Below are 19,549 nucleotides of genomic sequence, written 5' to 3'. Positions count from 1 at the left end.
TTATCAAGACAGGCGCATTGATATGACTCAATTTGCAATGCAAGCCGCCTCCTTAGCTCTGTGGTTAAGACAGAAGCCATTACTTCGAATTTCTTAGGGGCGACTCCTACACGGTATCTTCAAGGCTACAAGCCGTCTCCTTAGCTCCATGGTTATAGCGGGGCCATGAGTTCGAATTTCATAAGGGCAACTCCTACAGCTAATTTTCCATCTTGGATGAACAAACCAGTCAATGTTGTATGTTTATGGGCGATGAGTGAGTTACTGAAACCAATCAAGACAAGCGAATTTTTTGACTCAACTCAATTTCTCACTTTCATTGAGGCAACTCCTACAGTTAATTGCGGTCTGAAAACCACTGAAACCACTCAATACAAGCATATTAATGTGACTCATTTTAATTTCGTACGAATGTTGAAGAGTCCAACTAGCCTCCTTAGACTTGTGGTTAGAAAACTGGTCTTGTAAACCAGGGGTCATGAGTTCGAATCGCATTGGGCGATGAGTGAGTTACTGAAACCAATCAAGACAAGCGTTTTTTTTGACTCAACTCAATTTCTCACTTTCATTGAGGCAACTCCTACAGTTAATTGCGGTCTGAAAACCACTGAATCCACTCAATACGCTTGTATTAACATGCTTATATTAATATGACACATTTTAATTTCGTGCGAATGTTGAAGAGTCCAACCAGCATCCTTAGCTCAGTGGTTAGAGCACTGGTCTTGTAAACCAGGGGTCATGAGTTCGAATCTCGTAGGGGGCTTCCACCAGAAAGAATTTTTAATGTTTGACATACCAGTCAATGTTGCATGTTTATGTGTAATGAGTGTGTAACTCAAACTTATCAAGACAGGCGCATTGATATGACTCAATTTGCAATGCAAGCCGCCTCTTTAGCTCTGTGGTTAAGACAGAAGCCATTACTTCGAATTTCTTAGGGGCAACTCCTACACGGTATCTTCAAGGCTACAAGCCGTCTCCTTAGCTCCGTGGTTATAGCGGGGCCATGAGTTCGAATTTCATAAGGGCAACTCCTACAGCTAATTTTCCATCTTGGATGAACAAACCAGTCAATGTTGTATGTTTATGGGCGATGAGTGAGTTACTGAAACCAATCAAGACAAGCGAATTTTTTGACTCAACTCAATTTCTCACTTTCATTGAGGCAACTCCTACAGTTAATTGCGGTCTGAAAACCACTGAAACCACTCAATACAAGCATATTAATGTGACTCATTTTAATTTCGTACGAATGTTGAAGAGTCCAACTAGCCTCCTTAGCTCAGTGGTTAGAGCACTGGTCTTGTAAACCAGGGGTCATTTGTTCGAATCTCATAGTGGGCTACCACTAGAGAGAATTTTTAATGTTTGACATACCAGTCAATGTTGCATGTTTATGTGTAATGAGTGTGTAACTCAAACTTATCAAGACAGGCGCATTGATATGACTCAATTTGCAATGCAAGCCGCCTCATTAGCTCTGTGGTTAAGACAGAAGCCATTACTTCGAATTTCTTAGGGGCAACTCCTACACGGTATCTTCAAGGCTGCAAGCCGCCTCCTTAGCTCCGTGGTTATAGCGGGGCCATTAGTTCGAATTTCATAAGGGCAACTCCTACAGCTAATTTTCCATCTTGGATGAACAAACCAGTCAATGTTGTATGTTTATGGGCGATGAGTGAGTTACTGAAACCAATCAAGACAAGCGAATTTTTTGACTCAACTCAATTTCTCACTTTCATTGAGGCAACTCCTACAGTTAATTGCGGTCTGAAAACCACTGAATCCACTCTATACGCTTGTATTAATAAGCTTATATTAATGTGACTCATTTTAATTTCGTACGAATGTTGAAGAGTCCAACTAGCCTCCTTAGCTCAGTGGTTAGAGCACTGGTCTTGTAAACCAGGGGTCATTTGTTCGAATCTCATAGTGGGCTACCACTAGAGAAAATTTTTAATGTTTGACATACCAGTCAATGTTGCATGTTTATGTGTAATGAGTGTGTAACTCAAACTTATCAAGACAGGCGCATTGATATGACTCAATTTGCAATGCAAGCCGCCTCCTTAGCTCTGTGGTTAAGACAGAAGCCATTACTTCGAATTTCTTAGGGGCAACTCCTACACGGTATCTTCAAGGCTGCAAGCCGCCTCCTTAGCTCCGTGGTTATAGCGGGGCCATTAGTTCGAATTTCATAAGGGCAACTCCTACAGCTAATTTCCCATCTTGGATGAACAAACCAGCCAATGTTGTATGTTTATGGGCGATGAGTGAGTTACTGAAACCAATCAAGACAAGCGAATTTTTTGACTCAACTCAATTTCTCACTTTCATTGAGGCAACTCCTATAGTTAATTGCGGTCTGAAAACCACTGAAACCACTCTATACGCTTGTATTAATAAGCTTATATTAATGTGACTCATTTTAATTTCGTACGAATGTTGAAGAGTCCAACTAGCCTCCTTAGCTCAGTGGTTAGAGCACTGGTCTTGTAAATCAGGGGTCATTAGTTCGAATCCCATAGGGGGCTTCCACTAGAGGTCATTTTTAATGTTTGACAAACCAGTCAATGTTGCATGTTTATGTGTAATGAGTGTGTAACTCAAACTTATCAAGACAGGCGCATTGATATGACTCAATTTGCAATGCAAGCCGCCTCCTTAGCTCTGTGGTTAAGACAAAAGCCATTACTTCGAATTTCTTAGGGGCAACTCCTACACGGTATCTTCAAGGCTACAAGCCGCCTCCTTAGCTCCGTGGTTATAGCGGGGCCATGAGTTCGAATTTTATAAGGGCAACTCCTACAGCTAATTTTCCATCTTGGATGAACAAACCAGTCAATGTTGTATGTTTATGGGCGATGAGTGAGTTACTGAAACCAATCAAGACAAGCGTTTTTTTTTTGACTCAACTCAATTTCTAACTTTCATTGAGGCAACTCCTATAGTTAATTGCGGTCTGAAAACCACTGAAACCACTCAATACAAGCATATTAATGTGACTCATTTTAATTTCGTACGAATATTGAGGAGTCCAACTAGCCTCCTTAGCTCAGTGGTTAGAGCACTGGTCTTGTAAACCAGGGGTCATGAGTTCGAATCTCATAGGGGGCTTCCACTAGAGAGAATTTTTAATGTTTGACATACCAGTCAATGTTGCATGTTTGTGTGTAATGAGTGTGTAACTCAAACTTATCAAGACAGGCGCATTGATATGACTCAATTTGCAATGCAAGCCGCCTCCTTAACTCTGTGGTTAAGACAGAAGCCATTACTTCGAATTTCTTAGGGGCGACTCCTACACGGTATCTTCAAGGCTACAAGCCGTCTCCTTAGCTCCATGGTTATAGCGGGGCCATGAGTTCGAATTTCATAAGGGCAACTCCTACAGCTAATTTTCCATCTTGGATGAACAAACCAGTCAATGTTGTATGTTTATGGGCGATGAGTGAGTTACTGAAACCAATCAAGACAAGCGAATTTTTTGACTCAACTCAATTTCTCACTTTCATTGAGGCAACTCCTACAGTTAATTGCGGTCTGAAAACCACTGAAACCACTCAATACAAGCATATTAATGTGACTCATTTTAATTTCGTATGAATGTTGAAGAGTCCAACTAGCCTCCTTAGACTTGTGGTTAGAAAACTGGTCTTGTAAACCAGGGGTCATGAGTTCGAATCGCATTGGGCGATGAGTGAGTTACTGAAACCAATCAAGACAAGCGTTTTTTTTAACTCAACTCAATTTCTCACTTTCATTGAGGCAACTTCTACAGTTAATTGCGGTCTGAAAACCACTGAATCCACTCAATACGCTTGTATTAATATGCTTATATTAATATGACTCATTTTAATTTCGTGCGAATGTTGAAGAGTCCAACCAGCATCCTTAGCTCAGTGGTTAGAGCACTGGTCTTGTAAACCAGGGGTCATGAGTTCGAATCTCGTAGGGGGCTTCCACCAGAAAGAATTTTTAATGTTTGACATACCAGTCAATGTTGCATGTTTATGTGTAATGAGTGTGTAACTCAAACTTATCAAGACAGGCGCATTGATATGACTCAATTTGCAATGCAAGCCGCCTCCTTAGCTCTGTGGTTAAGACAGAAGCCATTACTTCGAATTTCTTAGGGGCAACTCCTACACGGTATCTTCAAGGCTACAAGCCGTCTCCTTAGCTCCGTGGTTATAGCGGGGCCATGAGTTCGAATTTCATAAGGGCAACTCCTACAGCTAATTTTCCATCTTCGATTAACAAACCAGTCAATGTTGTATGTTTATGGGCGATGAGTGAGTTACTGAAACCAATCAAGACAAGCAAATTTTTTGACTCAACTCAATTTCTCACTTTCATTGAGGCAACTCCTACAGTTAATTGCAGATTGAAAACCACTGAAACTACTCAATACAAGCATACTAATGTGACTCATTTTAATGTCGTACGAATTTTGAAGAGTCCAACTAGCCTCCTTAGCTCAGTGGTTAGAGCACTGGTCTTGTAAACCAGGAGTCATGAGTTCGAATCTCATAGGGGGCTTCCGCAAGAGAGAATTTTTAATGTTTGACATACCAGTCAATGTTGCATGTTTATGTGTAATGAGTGTGTAACTCAAACTTATCAAGACAGGCGCATTGATATGACTCAATTTGCAATGCAAGCCGCCTCCTTAGCTCTGTGGTTAAGACAGAAGCCATTACTTCGAATTTCTTAGGGGCAACTCCTACACGGTATCTTCAAGGCTACAAGCCGTCTCCTTAGCTCCGTGGTTATAGCGGGGCCATGAGTTCGAATTTCATAAGGGCAACTCCTACAGCTAATTTTCCATCTTGGATGAACAAACCAGTCAATGTTGTATGTTTATGGGCGATGAGTGAGTTACTGAAACCAATCAAAACAAGCGAATCTTTTGACTCAACTCAATTTCTCACTTTCATTGAGGCAACTCCTACAGTTAATTGCGGTCTGAAAACCACTGAAACCACTCAATACAAGCATATTAATGTGACTCATTTTAATTTCGTACGAATGTTGAAGAGTCCAACTAGCCTCCTTAGCTCAGTGGTTAGAGCTCTGGTCTTGTAAACCAGGGGTCATGAGTTCGAATCTCATAGGGGGCTTCCACAAGAGAGAATTTTTAATGTTCGACATACCAGTCAATGTTGCATGTTTATGTGTAATGAGTGTGTAACTCAAACTTATAAAGACAGGCGCATTGATATGACTCAATTTGCAATGCAAGCCGCCTCCTTAGCTCTGTGGTTAAGACAGAAGCCATTACTTCGAATTTCTTAGGGGCAACTCCTACACGGTATCTTCAAGGCTACAAGCCACCTCCTTAGCTCTGTGGTTATAGCGGGGCCATGAGTTCGAATTTCATAAAGGCAACTCCTACAGCTAATTTCCCATCTTGGATGAAAAAACCAGTCAATGTTGTATGTTTATGGGCAATGAGTGAGTTACTGAAACCAATCAAGACAAGCGACTTTTTTGACTCAACTCAATTTCTCACTTTCATTGAGGCAACTCCTACAGTTAATTGCAGATTGAAAACCACTGAAACCACTCAATACAAGCATATTAATGTGACTCATTTTAATGTCGTACGAATTTTGAAGAGTCCAACTAGCCTCCTTAGCTCAGTGGTTAGAGCACTGGTCTTGTAAACCAGGGGTCATGAGTTCGAATCTCATAGGGGGCTGCCACTAGAGAGAATTTTTAATGTTTGACATACCAGTCAATGTTGCATGTTTATGTGTAATGAGTGTGTAACTCAAACTTATCAAGACAGGCGCATTGATATGACTCAATTTGCAATGCAAGCCGCCTCCTTAGCTCTGTGGTTAAGACAAAAGCCATTACTTCGAATTTCTTAGGGGCAACTCCTACACGGTATCTTCAAGGCTACAAGCCGCCTCCTTAGCTCCGTGGTTATAGCGGGGCCATGAGTTCGAATTTCATAAGGGCAACTCCTACAGCTAATTTTCCATCTTGGATGAACAAACCAGTCAATGTTGTATGTTTATGGGCGATGAGTGAGTTACTGAAACCAATCAAGACAAGCGAATTTTTTGACTCAACTCAATTTCTCACTTTCATTGAGGCAACTCCTACAGTTAATTGCGGTCTGAAAACCACTGAAACCACTCAATACAAGCATATTAATGTGACTCATTTTAATTTCGTATGAATGTTGAAGAGTCCAACTAGCCTCCTTAGACTTGTGGTTAGAAAACTGGTCTTGTAAACCAGGGGTCATGAGTTCGAATCGCATTGGGCGATGAGTGAGTTACTGAAACCAATCAAGACAAGCGTTTTTTTTAACTCAACTCAATTTCTCACTTTCATTGAGGCAACTTCTACAGTTAATTGCGGTCTGAAAACCACTGAATCCACTCAATACGCTTGTATTAATATGCTTATATTAATATGACTCATTTTAATTTCGTGCGAATGTTGAAGAGTCCAACCAGCATCCTTAGCTCAGTGGTTAGAGCACTGGTCTTGTAAACCAGGGGTCATGAGTTCGAATCTCGTAGGGGGCTTCCACCAGAAAGAATTTTTAATGTTTGACATACCAGTCAATGTTGCATGTTTATGTGTAATGAGTGTGTAACTCAAACTTATCAAGACAGGCGCATTGATATGACTCAATTTGCAATGCAAGCCGCCTCCTTAGCTCTGTGGTTAAGACAGAAGCCATTACTTCGAATTTCTTAGGGGCAACTCCTACACGGTATCTTCAAGGCTACAAGCCGTCTCCTTAGCTCCGTGGTTATAGCGGGGCCATGAGTTCGAATTTCATAAGGGCAACTCCTACAGCTAATTTTCCATCTTCGATTAACAAACCAGTCAATGTTGTATGTTTATGGGCGATGAGTGAGTTACTGAAACCAATCAAGACAAGCAAATTTTTTGACTCAACTCAATTTCTCACTTTCATTGAGGCAACTCCTACAGTTAATTGCAGATTGAAAACCACTGAAACTACTCAATACAAGCATACTAATGTGACTCATTTTAATGTCGTACGAATTTTGAAGAGTCCAACTAGCCTCCTTAGCTCAGTGGTTAGAGCACTGGTCTTGTAAACCAGGAGTCATGAGTTCGAATCTCATAGGGGGCTTCCGCAAGAGAGAATTTTTAATGTTTGACATACCAGTCAATGTTGCATGTTTATGTGTAATGAGTGTGTAACTCAAACTTATCAAGACAGGCGCATTGATATGACTCAATTTGCAATGCAAGCCGCCTCCTTAGCTCTGTGGTTAAGACAGAAGCCATTACTTCGAATTTCTTAGGGGCAACTCCTACACGGTATCTTCAAGGCTACAAGCCGTCTCCTTAGCTCCATGGTTATAGCGGGGCCATGAGTTCGAATTTCATAAGGGCAACTCCTACAGCTAATTTTCCATCTTGGATGAACAAACCAGTCAATGTTGTATGTTTATGGGCGATGAGTGAGTTACTGAAACCAATCAAGACAAGCGAATTTTTTGACTCAACTCAATTTCTCACTTTCATTGAGGCAACTCCTACAGTTAATTGCGGTCTGAAAACCACTGAAACCACTCAATACAAGCATATTAATGTGACTCATTTTAATTTCGTATGAATGTTGAAGAGTCCAACTAGCCTCCTTAGACTTGTGGTTAGAAAACTGGTCTTGTAAACCAGGGGTCATGAGTTCGAATCGCATTGGGCGATGAGTGAGTTACTGAAACCAATCAAGACAAGCGTTTTTTTTAACTCAACTCAATTTCTCACTTTCATTGAGGCAACTTCTACAGTTAATTGCGGTCTGAAAACCACTGAATCCACTCAATACGCTTGTATTAATATGCTTATATTAATATGACTCATTTTAATTTCGTGCGAATGTTGAAGAGTCCAACCAGCATCCTTAGCTCAGTGGTTAGAGCACTGGTCTTGTAAACCAGGGGTCATGAGTTCGAATCTCGTAGGGGGCTTCCACCAGAAAGAATTTTTAATGTTTGACATACCAGTCAATGTTGCATGTTTATGTGTAATGAGTGTGTAACTCAAACTTATCAAGACAGGCGCATTGATATGACTCAATTTGCAATGCAAGCCGCCTCCTTAGCTCTGTGGTTAAGACAGAAGCCATTACTTCGAATTTCTTAGGGGCAACTCCTACACGGTATCTTCAAGGCTACAAGCCGTCTCCTTAGCTCCGTGGTTATAGCGGGGCCATGAGTTCGAATTTCATAAGGGCAACTCCTACAGCTAATTTTCCATCTTCGATTAACAAACCAGTCAATGTTGTATGTTTATGGGCGATGAGTGAGTTACTGAAACCAATCAAGACAAGCAAATTTTTTGACTCAACTCAATTTCTCACTTTCATTGAGGCAACTCCTACAGTTAATTGCAGATTGAAAACCACTGAAACTACTCAATACAAGCATACTAATGTGACTCATTTTAATGTCGTACGAATTTTGAAGAGTCCAACTAGCCTCCTTAGCTCAGTGGTTAGAGCACTGGTCTTGTAAACCAGGAGTCATGAGTTCGAATCTCATAGGGGGCTTCCGCAAGAGAGAATTTTTAATGTTTGACATACCAGTCAATGTTGCATGTTTATGTGTAATGAGTGTGTAACTCAAACTTATCAAGACAGGCGCATTGATATGACTCAATTTGCAATGCAAGCCGCCTCCTTAGCTCTGTGGTTAAGACAGAAGCCATTACTTCGAATTTCTTAGGGGCAACTCCTACACGGTATCTTCAAGGCTACAAGCCGTCTCCTTAGCTCCGTGGTTATAGCGGGGCCATGAGTTCGAATTTCATAAGGGCAACTCCTACAGCTAATTTTCCATCTTGGATGAACAAACCAGTCAATGTTGTATGTTTATGGGCGATGAGTGAGTTACTGAAACCAATCAAAACAAGCGAATCTTTTGACTCAACTCAATTTCTCACTTTCATTGAGGCAACTCCTACAGTTAATTGCGGTCTGAAAACCACTGAAACCACTCAATACAAGCATATTAATGTGACTCATTTTAATTTCGTACGAATGTTGAAGAGTCCAACTAGCCTCCTTAGCTCAGTGGTTAGAGCTCTGGTCTTGTAAACCAGGGGTCATGAGTTCGAATCTCATAGGGGGCTTCCACAAGAGAGAATTTTTAATGTTCGACATACCAGTCAATGTTGCATGTTTATGTGTAATGAGTGTGTAACTCAAACTTATAAAGACAGGCGCATTGATATGACTCAATTTGCAATGCAAGCCGCCTCCTTAGCTCTGTGGTTAAGACAGAAGCCATTACTTCGAATTTCTTAGGGGCAACTCCTACACGGTATCTTCAAGGCTACAAGCCACCTCCTTAGCTCTGTGGTTATAGCGGGGCCATGAGTTCGAATTTCATAAAGGCAACTCCTACAGCTAATTTCCCATCTTGGATGAAAAAACCAGTCAATGTTGTATGTTTATGGGCAATGAGTGAGTTACTGAAACCAATCAAGACAAGCGACTTTTTTGACTCAACTCAATTTCTCACTTTCATTGAGGCAACTCCTACAGTTAATTGCAGATTGAAAACCACTGAAACCACTCAATACAAGCATATTAATGTGACTCATTTTAATGTCGTACGAATTTTGAAGAGTCCAACTAGCCTCCTTAGCTCAGTGGTTAGAGCACTGGTCTTGTAAACCAGGGGTCATGAGTTCGAATCTCATAGGGGGCTGCCACTAGAGAGAATTTTTAATGTTTGACATACCAGTCAATGTTGCATGTTTATGTGTAATGAGTGTGTAACTCAAACTTATCAAGACAGGCGCATTGATATGACTCAATTTGCAATGCAAGCCACCTCCTTAGCTCTGTGATTAAGACAGAAGCCATTACTTCGAATTTCTTAGGGACAACTCCTACACGGTATCTTCAAGGCTACGAGCCGCCTCCTTAGCTCCGTGGTTATAGCGGGGCCATGAGTTCGAATTTCATAAGGGCAACTCCTACAGCTAATTTTCCATCTTGGATGAACAAACCAGTCAATGTTGTATGTTTATGGGCGATGAGTGAGTTACTGAAACCGATCAAGACAAGCGTTTTTTTGTTGACTCAACTCAATTTCTCACTTTCATTGAGGCAACTCCTACAGTTAATTGCGGTCTGAAAACCACTGAAACCACTCAATACAAGCATATTAATGTGACTCATTTTATTTTCGTACGAATGTTGAAGAGTCCAACTAGCCTCCTTAGCTCAGTGGTTAGGGCACTGGTCTTGTAAACCAGGGGTCAAGAGTTCGAATCTCATAGGGGGCTACCAATAGAGAGAATTTTTAATGTTTGACATACCAGTCAATGTTGCATGTTTATGTGTAATGAGTGTGTAACTCAAACTTATCAAGACAGGCGCATTGATATGACTCAATTTGCAATGCAAGCCGCCTCCTTAGCTCTGTGGTTAAGACAGAAGCCATTACTTCGAATTTCTTAGGGGCAACTCCTACACGGTATCTTCAAGGCTACAAGCCGTCTCCTTAGCTCCGTGGTTATAGCGGGGCCATGAGTTCGAATTTCATAAGGGCAACTCCTACAGCTAATTTTCCATCTTGGATGAACAAACCAGTCAATGTTGTATGTTTATGGGCGATGAGTGAGTTACTGAAACCAATCAAGACAAGCGAATTGTTTTACTCAACTCAATTTCTCACTTTCATTGAGGCAACTCCTACAGTGAATTGCGGTCTGAAAACCACTGAAACCACACAATACAAGCATATTAATGTGACTCATTTTAATTTCGTACGAATGTTGAAGAGTCCAACTAGCCTTATTAGCTCAGTGGTTCGAGCACTGGTCTTGTAAACCAGGGGTCATGAGTTCGAATCTCATAGGGGGCTTTCACAAGAGAGAAATTTTAATGTTTGACATACCAGTCAATGTTGCATGTTTATGTGTAATGAGAGTGTAACTTAAACTTATCAAGACAGGCGCATTGATATGACTCAATTTGCAATACAAGCCGCCTCCTTAGCTCTGTGGTTAAGACAGAAGCCATTACTTCGAATTTCTTAGGGGCAACTCCTACACGGTATCTTTAAGGCTACAAGCCGCCTCCTTAGCTCTGTGGTTATAGCGGGGCCATGAGTTCGAATTTCATAAGGGCAACTCCTACAGCTAATTTTCCATCTTGGATGAACAAACCAGTCAATGTTGTATGTTTATGGGCGATGAGTGAGTTACTGAAACCAATCAAGACAAGCGAATTGTTTTACTCAACTCAATTTCTCACTTTCATTGAGGCAACTCCTACAGTTAATTGCCGTCTGAAAACCACTGAAACCACTCAATACAAGCATATTAATGTGACTCATTTTAATTTCGTACGAATGTTGAAGAGTCCAACTAGCCTCCTTAGCTCAGTGGTTAGAGCACTGGTCTTGTAAACCAGGGGTCATGAGTTCGAATCTCATAGGGGGCTTCCACTAGAGAGAATTTTTAATGTTTGACATACCAGTCAATGTTGCATGTTTATGTGTAATGAGTGTGTAACTCAAACTTATCAAGACATGCGCATTGATATGACTCAATTTGCAATGCAAGCCGCCTCATTAGCTCAGTGGTTAAGACAGAAGCCATTACTTCGAATTTCTTAGGGGCAACTCCGACACGGTATCTTCAAGGCTGCAAGCCGCCTCCTTAGCTCCGTGGTTATAGTGGGGCCATTAGTTCGAATTTCATAAGGGCAACTCCTACAGCTAATTTTCCATCTTGGATGAACAAACCAGTCAATGATGTATGTTTATGGGCGATGAGTGAGTTACTGAAACCAATCAAGACAAGCGAATTTTTTGACTCAACTCAATTTCTCACTTTCATTGAGGCAACTCCTACAGTTAATTGCGGCCTGAAAACCACTGAATCCACTCAATACGCTTGTATTAATATGCTTATATTAATATCACTCATTTTAATTTCGTACGAATGTTGAAGAGTCCAACCAGCATCCTTAGCTCAGTGGTTAGAGCACTGGTCTTGTAAACCAGGGGTCATGAGTTCGAATCTCGTAGGGGGCTTCCACCAGAAAGAATTTTTAATGTTTGACATACCAGTCAATGTTGCATGTTTATGTGTAATGAGTGTGTAACTCAAACTTATCAAGACAGGCGCATTGATATGACTCAATTTGCAATGCAAGCCGCCTCCTTAGCTCTGTGGTTAAGACAGAAGCCATTACTTCGAATTTCTTAGGGGCAACTCCTACACGGTATCTTCAAGGCTACAAGCCGTCTCCTTAGCTCCGTGGTTATAGCGGGGCCATGAGTTCGAATTTCATAAGGGCAACTCCTACAGCTAATTTTCCATCTTGGATGAACAAACCAGTCAATGTTGTATGTTTATGGGCGATGAGTGAGTTACTGAAACCAATCAAGACAAGCGAATTGTTTTACTCAACTCAATTTCTCACTTTCATTGAGGCAACTCCTACAGTTAATTGCGGTCTGAAAACCACTGAAACCACTCAATACAAGCATATTAATGTGACTCATTTTAATTTCGTACGAATGTTGAAGAGTCCAACTAGCCTCCTTAGCTCAGTGGTTCGAGCACTGGTCTTGTAAACCAGGGGTCATGAGTTCGAATCTAATAGGGGGCTTCCACAAGAGAGAATTTTTAATGTTTGACATACCAGTCAATGTTGCATGTTTATGTGTAATGAGTGTGTAACTCAAATTTATCGAGACAGGCGCATTGATATGACTCAATTTGCAATGCAAGCCGCCTCCTTAGCTCTGTGGTTAAGACAGAAGCCATTACTTCGAATTTCTTAGGGGCAACTCCTACACGGTATCTTCAAGGCTACAAGCCGTCTCCTTAGCTCCGTGGTTATAGCGGGGCCATGAGTTCGAATTTCATAAGGGCAACTCCTACAGCTAATTTTCCATCTTGGATGAACAAACCAGTCAATGTTGTATGTTTATGGTCGATGAGTGAGTTACTGAAACCAATCAAGACAAGCGAATTTTTTGACTCAACTCAATTTCTCACTTTCATTGAGGCAACTCCTACAGTTAATTGCGGTCTGAAAACCACTGAAACCACTCAATACAAGCATATTAATGTGACTCATTTTAATTTCGTACGAATGTTGAAGAGTCCAACTAGCCTCCTTAGCTCAGTGGTTAGAGCACTGGTCTTGTAAACCAGGGGTCATGAGTTCGAATCTCATAGGGGTCTTCCACAAGAGAGAATTTTTAATGTTTGACATACCAGTCAATGTTGCATGTTTATGTGTAATGAGTGTGGAGCTGAAACTTATCAAGACAGGCGCATTGATATGACTCAATTTGCAATCAAGCCGCCTCATTAGCTCTGTGGTTAAATCAGAAGCCATTACTTCGAATTTCATAGGGGCAACTCCTACACGGTATCTTCAAGGCTGCAAGCCGCCTCCTTAGCTCCGCGGTTATAGCGGGGCCATTAGTTCGAATTTCATAAGGGCAACTCCTACAGCTAATTTTCCATCTTGGATTAACAAACCAGTCAATGTTGTATGTTTATGGGCGATGAGTGAGTTACTGAAACCAATCAAGACAAGCGAATTGTTTGACTCAACTCAATTTCTCACTTTCATTGAGGCAACTCCTACAGTTAATTGCGGTCTGAAAACCACTGAAACCACTCAATACAAGCATATTAATGTGACTCATTTTAATTTCGTACGAATGTTAAAGAGTCCAACTAGCCTCCTTAGCTCAGTGGTTAGAGCACTGGTATTGTAAACCAGGGGTCATGAGTTCGAATCTCATAGGGGGCTTCCACAAGAGAGAATTTTTAATGTTTGACATACCAGTCAATGTTGCATGTTTATGTGTAATGAGTGTGTAACTCAAACTTATCAAGACAGGCGCATTGATATGACTCAATTTGCAATGCAACCCGCCTCCTTAGCTCTGTGGTTAAGACAGAAGCCATTACTTCGAATTTCATAGGGGCAACTCCTACACGGTATCTTCAAGGCTACAAGCCGCCTCCTTAGCTCTGTGGTTATAGCGGGGCCATGATATCGAATTTCATAAGGGCAACTCCTACAGCTAATTTCCCATCTTGGATGAACAAACCAGTCAATGTTGTATGTTTATGGGCGATGAGTGAGTTACTGAAACCAATCAAGACAAGCGAATTTTTTGACTCAACTTAATTTCTCACTTTCATTGAGGCAACTCCTACAGTTAATTGCAGTCTGAAAACCACTGAAACCACTCAATACAAGCATATTAATGTGACTCATTTTAATTTCGTACGAATTTTGAAGAATCCAACTAGCCTCCTTAGCTCAGTGGTTAGAGCACTGGTCTTGTAAACCTGGGGTCATGAGTTCGAATCTCATAGGGGGCTGCCATTAGAGAGAATTGTTAATGTTTGACATACCAGTCAATGTTGCATGTTTATGTGTAATGAGTGTGTAACTCAAACTTATCAAGACAGGCGCATTGCTATAACTCAATTTGCAAATCAAGGCCCCTCCTTAGCTCCGTGGTTATAACGGGGCCATGAGTTCGAATTTCATAAGGGCAACTCCTACAGCTAGTTTCCCATTTTGGATGAACAAACCAGTCAATGTTGTATGTTTATGGGCGATGAGTGAGTTACTGAAACCAATCAAGACAAGCGAATTTTTTGACTCAACTTAATTTCTCACTTTCATTGAGGCAACTCCTACAGTTAATTGCAGTCTGAAAACCACTGAAACCACTCAATACAAGCATATTAATGTGACTCATTTTAATTTCGTACGAATTTTGAAGAATCCAACTAGCCTCCTTAGCTCAGTGGTTAGAGCACTGGTCTTGTAAACCTGGGGTCATGAGTTCGAATCTCATAGGGGCTGCCACTAGAGAGAATTGTTAATGTTTGACATACCAGTCAATGTTGCATGTTTATGTGTAATGAGTGTGTAACTCAAACTTATCAAGACAGGCGCATTGATATAACTCAATTTGCAATGCAAGCCGCCTCCTTAGCACCGTGGTTATAACGGGGCCATGAGTTCGAATTTCATAAGGGCAACTGCTACAGCTAATTTTCCATCTTGGATCAACAAACCAGTCAATGTTGTATGTTTATGGGCGATGAGTGAGCTACTGAAACCAATCAAGACAAGCGAATTTTTTGACTCAACTCAATTTCTCACTTTCATTGAGGCAACTCCTACAGTTAATTGCGGTCTGAAAACCACTGAAACCACTTAATACAAACATATTAATGTGACTCATTTTAATTTCGTACGAATGTTGAAGAGTCCAACTAGCCTCCTTAGCTCAGTGGTTAGAGCACTGGTCTTGTAAACCAGGGGTCATGAGTTCGAATCTCATAGGGGGCTACCACTAGAGAGAAGTTTTAATGTTTGACATACCAGTCAATGTTGCATGTTTATATGTAATGAGTGTGTAACTGAAACTTATCAAGACAGGCGCATTGATATGACTCAATTTGCAATCAAGCCGCCTCATTAGCTCTGTGGTTAAATCAGAAGCCGTTACTTCGAATTTTTTAGGGGCAACTCCTACACGGTATCTTCAAGGCTGCAAGCCGCCTCCTTAGCTCCGTGGTTATAGCGGGGCCATGAGTTCGAATTTCATAAGCGCAACTCCTACAGCTAATTTTCCATCTTGGATGAACAAACCAGTCAATGTTGTATGTTTATGGGCGATGAGTGAGTTACTGAAACCAATCAAGACAAGCGAATTGTTTGACTCAACTCAATTTCTCACTTTCATTGAGGCAACTCCTACAGTTAATTGCGGACTGAAAACCACTGAAACCACTCAATACAAGCATATTAATGTGACTCATTTTAATTTCGTACGAATGTTGAAGAGTCCAACTAGCCTCCTTAGCTCAGTGGTTAGAGCACTGGTCTTGTAAACCAGAGGTCATGAGTTCGAATCTCATAGGGGGCTACCACTAGAGAGAATTTTTAATGTTTGACATACCAGTCAATGTTGCATGTTTATGTGTAATGAGTGTGTAACTCAAACTTATCAAGACATGCGCATTGATATGACTCAATTTGCAATGCAAGCCGCCTCATTAGCTCTGTGGTTAAGACAGAAGCCATTACTTCGAATTTCTTAGGGGCAACTCCTACACGGCATCTTCAAGGCTGCAAGCCGCCTCCTTAGCTCCGTGGTTATAGCGGGGCCATGAGTTCGAATTTCATAAGGGCAACTCCTACAGCTAATTTTCCATCTTGGATGAACAAACCAGTCAATGTTGTATGTTTATGGGCGATGAGTGAATTACTGAAACCAATCAAGACAAGCGAATTGTTTGACTCAACTCAATTTCTCACTTTCATTGAGGCAATTCCTACAGTTAATTGCGGTCTGAAAACCACTGAAACCACTCAATACAAGCATATTAATGTGACTCATTTTAATGTCGTACGAATTTTGATGACTCCAATTAGCCTCCTTAGCTCAGTGGTTAGAGCACTGGTCTTGTAAACCAGGGGTCATGAGTTCGAACCTCATAGGGGGCTGCCACTAGAGAGGATTTTTAATGTTTGACATACCAGTCAATGTTGCATGTTTATGTGTAATGAGTGTGTAACTCAAACTTATCAAGACAGGCGCATTGATATGACTCAATTTGCAATGCAAGCCGCCTCCTTAGCTCTGTGGTTAAGACAGAAGCCATTACTTCGAATTTCTTAGGGGCAACTCCTACACGGTATCTTCAAGGCTACAAGCCGTATTACAGCGGGGCCATGAGTTCGAATTTCATAAGGGCAACTCCTACAGCTAATTTTCCATCTTGGATGAACAAACCAGTCAATGTTGTATGTTTATGGGTGATGAGTGAGTTACTGAAACCAATCAAGACAAGCGAATTGTTTTACTCAACTCAATTGCTCACTTTCATTGAGGCAACTCCTACAGTTAATTGCGGTCTGAAAACCACTGAAACCACTCTCAATACAAGCATATTAATGTGACTCATTTTAATTTCGTACGAATGTTGAAGAGTCCAACTACCCTCCTTAGCTCAGTGGTTCGAGCACTGGTCTTGTAAACCAGGGGTCATGAGTTCGAATCTCATAGGGGGCTTCCACAAGAGAGAATTTTCAATGTTTGACATACCAGTCAATGTTGCATGTTTATGTGTAATGAGTGTGTAACTCAAACTTATCAAGACAGGCGCATTGATATGACTCAATTTGCAATGCAAGCCGCCTCCTTAGCTCTGTGATTAAGACAGAAGCCATTACTTCGAATTTCTTAGGGGCAACTCCTATACGGTATCTTCAAGGCTACGAGCCGCCTCCTTAGCTCCGTGGTTATAGCGGGGCCATGAGTTCGAATTTCATAAGGGCAACTCCTGCAGCTAATTTTCCATCTTGGATGAACAAACCAGTCAATGTTGTATGTTTATGGGCGATGAGTGAGTTACTGAAACCGATCAAGACAAGCGTTTTTTTTGACTCAACTCAATTTCTCACTTTCATTGAGGCAACTCCTACAGTTAATTGCGGTCTGAAAACCACTGAAACCACTCAATACAATCATATTAATGTGACTCATTTTAATTTCGTACGAATGTTGAAGAGACCAACTAGCCTCCTTAGCTCAGTGGTTAGGGCACTGGTCTTGTAAACCAGGGGTCATGAGTTCGAATCTCATAGGAGGCTACCACTAGAGAGAATTTTTAATGTTTGACATACCAGTCAATGTTGCATGTTTATGTGTAATGAGTGTGTAACTCAAACTTATCAAGACATGCGCATTGATATGACTCAATTTGCAATGCAAGCCGCCTCATTAGCTCTGTGGTTAAGACAGAAGCCATTACTTCGAATTTCTTAGGGGCAACTCCTACAAGGTATCTTCAAGGCTGCAAGCCGCCTCCTTAGCTCCGTGGTTATAGCGGGGCCATTAGTTCGAATTTCATAAGGGCAACTCCTACAGCTAATTTTCCATCTTGGATGAACAAACCAGTCAATGTTGTATGTTTATGGGCGATGAGTGCGTTACTGAAACCAATCAAGACAAGCGAATTTTTTGACTCAACTCAATTTCTCACTTTCATTGAGGCAACTCCTACAGTTAATTGCGGTCTGAAAACCACTGAATCCACTCAATACGCTTGTATTAATATGCTTATATTAATATGACTCATTTTAATTTCGTACGAATGTTGAAGAGTCCAACCAGCATCCTTAGCTCAGTGGTTAGAGCACTGGTCTTGTAAACCAGGGGTCATGAGTTCGAATCTCGTAGGGGGCTTCCACTAGAAAGAATTTTTAATGTTTGACATAACAGTCAATGTTGCATGTTTATGTGTAATGAGTGTGTAACTCAAACTTATCAAGACAGGCGCATTGATATGACTCAATTTGCAATGCAAGCCGCCTCCTTAGCTCTGTGGTTAAGACAGAAGCCATTACTTCGAATTTCTTAGGGGCAACTCCTACACGGTATCTTCAAGGCTACAAGCCGTCTCCTTAGCTCCGTGGTTATAGCAGGGCCATGAGTTCGAATTTTATAAGGGCAACTCCTACAGCTAATTTTCCATCTTGGATGAACAAACCAGTCAATGTTGTATGTTTATGGGCGATGAGTGAGTTACTGAAACCAATCAAGACAAGCGAATTTTTTGACTAAACTCAATTTCTCACTTTCATTGAGGCAACTCCTACAGTTAATTGCGGTCTGAAAACCACTGAAACCACTCAATACAAGCATATTAATGTGACTCATTTTAATTTCGTACGAATGTTGAAGAGTCCAACTAGCCTCCTTAGCTCAGTGGTTAGAGCACTGGTCTTGTAAACCAGGGGTCATGAGTTCGAATCTCATAGGGGGCTTCCACAAGAGAGAATTTTTAATGTTCGACATACCAGTCAATGTTGCATGTTTATGTGTAATGAGTGTGTAACTCAAACTTATCAAGACAGGCGCATTGATATGACTCAATTTGCAATGCAAGCCGCCTCCTTAGCTCTGTGGTTAAGACAGAAGCCATTACTTCGAATTTCTTAGGGGCAACTCCTACACGGTATCTTCAAGGCTACAAGCCGTCTCCTTAGCTCCGTGGTTATAGCAGGGCCATGAGTTCGAATTTTATAAGGGCAACTCCTACAGCTAATTTTCCATCTTGGATGAACAAACCAGTCAATGTTGTATGTTTATGGGCGATGAGTGAGTTACTGAAACCAATCAAGACAAGCGAATTTTTTTACTCAACTCAATTTCTCACTTTCATTGAGGCAACTCCTACAGTTAATTGCGGTCTGAAAACCACTGAAACCACTCAATACAAGCATATTAATGTGACTCATTTTAATTTCGTACGAATGTTGAAGAGTCCAACTAGCCTCCTTAGCTCAGTGGTTAGAGCACTGGTCTTGTAAACCAGGGGTCATGAGTTCGAATCTCATAGGGGGCTTCCACAAGAGAGAATTTTTAATGTTCGACATACCAGTCAATGTTGCATGTTTATGTGTAATGAGTGTGTAACTCAAACTTATCAAGACAGGCGCATTGATATGACTCAATTTGCA

The 19,549-nt window shown here is 41.1% G+C and overlaps 30 non-coding genes across 30 annotated transcripts; all 30 read left to right on the top strand.

Annotated features, from left to right (window-relative positions):
- Positions 1-693: 693 nt before the first annotated feature.
- On the top strand, positions 694-766 carry TRNAT-UGU (transfer RNA threonine (anticodon UGU)). Its single transcript has one exon. It is a non-coding gene; the product is annotated as a tRNA-Thr (tRNA).
- A 1,698-nt stretch (positions 767-2,464) lies between these two features.
- Positions 2,465-2,537, top strand: TRNAT-UGU (transfer RNA threonine (anticodon UGU)). Its single transcript has one exon. It is a non-coding gene; the product is annotated as a tRNA-Thr (tRNA).
- A 510-nt stretch (positions 2,538-3,047) lies between these two features.
- TRNAT-UGU (transfer RNA threonine (anticodon UGU)) lies at positions 3,048-3,120 on the top strand. Its single transcript has one exon. It is a non-coding gene; the product is annotated as a tRNA-Thr (tRNA).
- Positions 3,121-3,891: 771 nt separating this feature from the next.
- TRNAT-UGU (transfer RNA threonine (anticodon UGU)) lies at positions 3,892-3,964 on the top strand. The gene has a single exon. It is a non-coding gene; the product is annotated as a tRNA-Thr (tRNA).
- A 508-nt stretch (positions 3,965-4,472) lies between these two features.
- On the top strand, positions 4,473-4,545 carry TRNAT-UGU (transfer RNA threonine (anticodon UGU)). Its single transcript has one exon. It is a non-coding gene; the product is annotated as a tRNA-Thr (tRNA).
- Positions 4,546-5,053: 508 nt separating this feature from the next.
- TRNAT-UGU (transfer RNA threonine (anticodon UGU)) lies at positions 5,054-5,126 on the top strand. The gene has a single exon. It is a non-coding gene; the product is annotated as a tRNA-Thr (tRNA).
- Positions 5,127-5,634: 508 nt separating this feature from the next.
- On the top strand, positions 5,635-5,707 carry TRNAT-UGU (transfer RNA threonine (anticodon UGU)). The gene has a single exon. It is a non-coding gene; the product is annotated as a tRNA-Thr (tRNA).
- A 771-nt stretch (positions 5,708-6,478) lies between these two features.
- Positions 6,479-6,551, top strand: TRNAT-UGU (transfer RNA threonine (anticodon UGU)). The gene has a single exon. It is a non-coding gene; the product is annotated as a tRNA-Thr (tRNA).
- A 508-nt stretch (positions 6,552-7,059) lies between these two features.
- Positions 7,060-7,132, top strand: TRNAT-UGU (transfer RNA threonine (anticodon UGU)). Its single transcript has one exon. It is a non-coding gene; the product is annotated as a tRNA-Thr (tRNA).
- Positions 7,133-7,903: 771 nt separating this feature from the next.
- On the top strand, positions 7,904-7,976 carry TRNAT-UGU (transfer RNA threonine (anticodon UGU)). The gene has a single exon. It is a non-coding gene; the product is annotated as a tRNA-Thr (tRNA).
- Positions 7,977-8,484: 508 nt separating this feature from the next.
- On the top strand, positions 8,485-8,557 carry TRNAT-UGU (transfer RNA threonine (anticodon UGU)). Its single transcript has one exon. It is a non-coding gene; the product is annotated as a tRNA-Thr (tRNA).
- Positions 8,558-9,065: 508 nt separating this feature from the next.
- Positions 9,066-9,138, top strand: TRNAT-UGU (transfer RNA threonine (anticodon UGU)). Its single transcript has one exon. It is a non-coding gene; the product is annotated as a tRNA-Thr (tRNA).
- A 508-nt stretch (positions 9,139-9,646) lies between these two features.
- Positions 9,647-9,719, top strand: TRNAT-UGU (transfer RNA threonine (anticodon UGU)). The gene has a single exon. It is a non-coding gene; the product is annotated as a tRNA-Thr (tRNA).
- A 510-nt stretch (positions 9,720-10,229) lies between these two features.
- TRNAT-UGU (transfer RNA threonine (anticodon UGU)) lies at positions 10,230-10,302 on the top strand. The gene has a single exon. It is a non-coding gene; the product is annotated as a tRNA-Thr (tRNA).
- Positions 10,303-10,810: 508 nt separating this feature from the next.
- Positions 10,811-10,883, top strand: TRNAT-UGU (transfer RNA threonine (anticodon UGU)). Its single transcript has one exon. It is a non-coding gene; the product is annotated as a tRNA-Thr (tRNA).
- A 508-nt stretch (positions 10,884-11,391) lies between these two features.
- On the top strand, positions 11,392-11,464 carry TRNAT-UGU (transfer RNA threonine (anticodon UGU)). Its single transcript has one exon. It is a non-coding gene; the product is annotated as a tRNA-Thr (tRNA).
- A 522-nt stretch (positions 11,465-11,986) lies between these two features.
- TRNAT-UGU (transfer RNA threonine (anticodon UGU)) lies at positions 11,987-12,059 on the top strand. Its single transcript has one exon. It is a non-coding gene; the product is annotated as a tRNA-Thr (tRNA).
- Positions 12,060-12,567: 508 nt separating this feature from the next.
- TRNAT-UGU (transfer RNA threonine (anticodon UGU)) lies at positions 12,568-12,640 on the top strand. Its single transcript has one exon. It is a non-coding gene; the product is annotated as a tRNA-Thr (tRNA).
- A 508-nt stretch (positions 12,641-13,148) lies between these two features.
- Positions 13,149-13,221, top strand: TRNAT-UGU (transfer RNA threonine (anticodon UGU)). Its single transcript has one exon. It is a non-coding gene; the product is annotated as a tRNA-Thr (tRNA).
- Positions 13,222-13,728: 507 nt separating this feature from the next.
- On the top strand, positions 13,729-13,801 carry TRNAT-UGU (transfer RNA threonine (anticodon UGU)). Its single transcript has one exon. It is a non-coding gene; the product is annotated as a tRNA-Thr (tRNA).
- Positions 13,802-14,309: 508 nt separating this feature from the next.
- Positions 14,310-14,382, top strand: TRNAT-UGU (transfer RNA threonine (anticodon UGU)). Its single transcript has one exon. It is a non-coding gene; the product is annotated as a tRNA-Thr (tRNA).
- A 419-nt stretch (positions 14,383-14,801) lies between these two features.
- TRNAT-UGU (transfer RNA threonine (anticodon UGU)) lies at positions 14,802-14,875 on the top strand. Its single transcript has one exon. It is a non-coding gene; the product is annotated as a tRNA-Thr (tRNA).
- Positions 14,876-15,294: 419 nt separating this feature from the next.
- Positions 15,295-15,367, top strand: TRNAT-UGU (transfer RNA threonine (anticodon UGU)). The gene has a single exon. It is a non-coding gene; the product is annotated as a tRNA-Thr (tRNA).
- A 507-nt stretch (positions 15,368-15,874) lies between these two features.
- Positions 15,875-15,947, top strand: TRNAT-UGU (transfer RNA threonine (anticodon UGU)). The gene has a single exon. It is a non-coding gene; the product is annotated as a tRNA-Thr (tRNA).
- A 508-nt stretch (positions 15,948-16,455) lies between these two features.
- TRNAT-UGU (transfer RNA threonine (anticodon UGU)) lies at positions 16,456-16,528 on the top strand. Its single transcript has one exon. It is a non-coding gene; the product is annotated as a tRNA-Thr (tRNA).
- A 495-nt stretch (positions 16,529-17,023) lies between these two features.
- Positions 17,024-17,096, top strand: TRNAT-UGU (transfer RNA threonine (anticodon UGU)). Its single transcript has one exon. It is a non-coding gene; the product is annotated as a tRNA-Thr (tRNA).
- Positions 17,097-17,604: 508 nt separating this feature from the next.
- TRNAT-UGU (transfer RNA threonine (anticodon UGU)) lies at positions 17,605-17,677 on the top strand. The gene has a single exon. It is a non-coding gene; the product is annotated as a tRNA-Thr (tRNA).
- A 522-nt stretch (positions 17,678-18,199) lies between these two features.
- TRNAT-UGU (transfer RNA threonine (anticodon UGU)) lies at positions 18,200-18,272 on the top strand. Its single transcript has one exon. It is a non-coding gene; the product is annotated as a tRNA-Thr (tRNA).
- A 508-nt stretch (positions 18,273-18,780) lies between these two features.
- Positions 18,781-18,853, top strand: TRNAT-UGU (transfer RNA threonine (anticodon UGU)). Its single transcript has one exon. It is a non-coding gene; the product is annotated as a tRNA-Thr (tRNA).
- A 508-nt stretch (positions 18,854-19,361) lies between these two features.
- On the top strand, positions 19,362-19,434 carry TRNAT-UGU (transfer RNA threonine (anticodon UGU)). The gene has a single exon. It is a non-coding gene; the product is annotated as a tRNA-Thr (tRNA).
- The last annotated feature ends 115 nt before the right edge of the window (positions 19,435-19,549 follow it).

This window comes from Saccoglossus kowalevskii, chromosome 18 (genome assembly GCF_978046115.1).
Source record: "Saccoglossus kowalevskii chromosome 18, keSacKowa6.1, whole genome shotgun sequence".
Classification (NCBI taxonomy): domain Eukaryota; kingdom Metazoa; phylum Hemichordata; class Enteropneusta; family Harrimaniidae; genus Saccoglossus; species Saccoglossus kowalevskii.
This window is presented reverse-complemented; position numbering and strand designations above follow the sequence as displayed.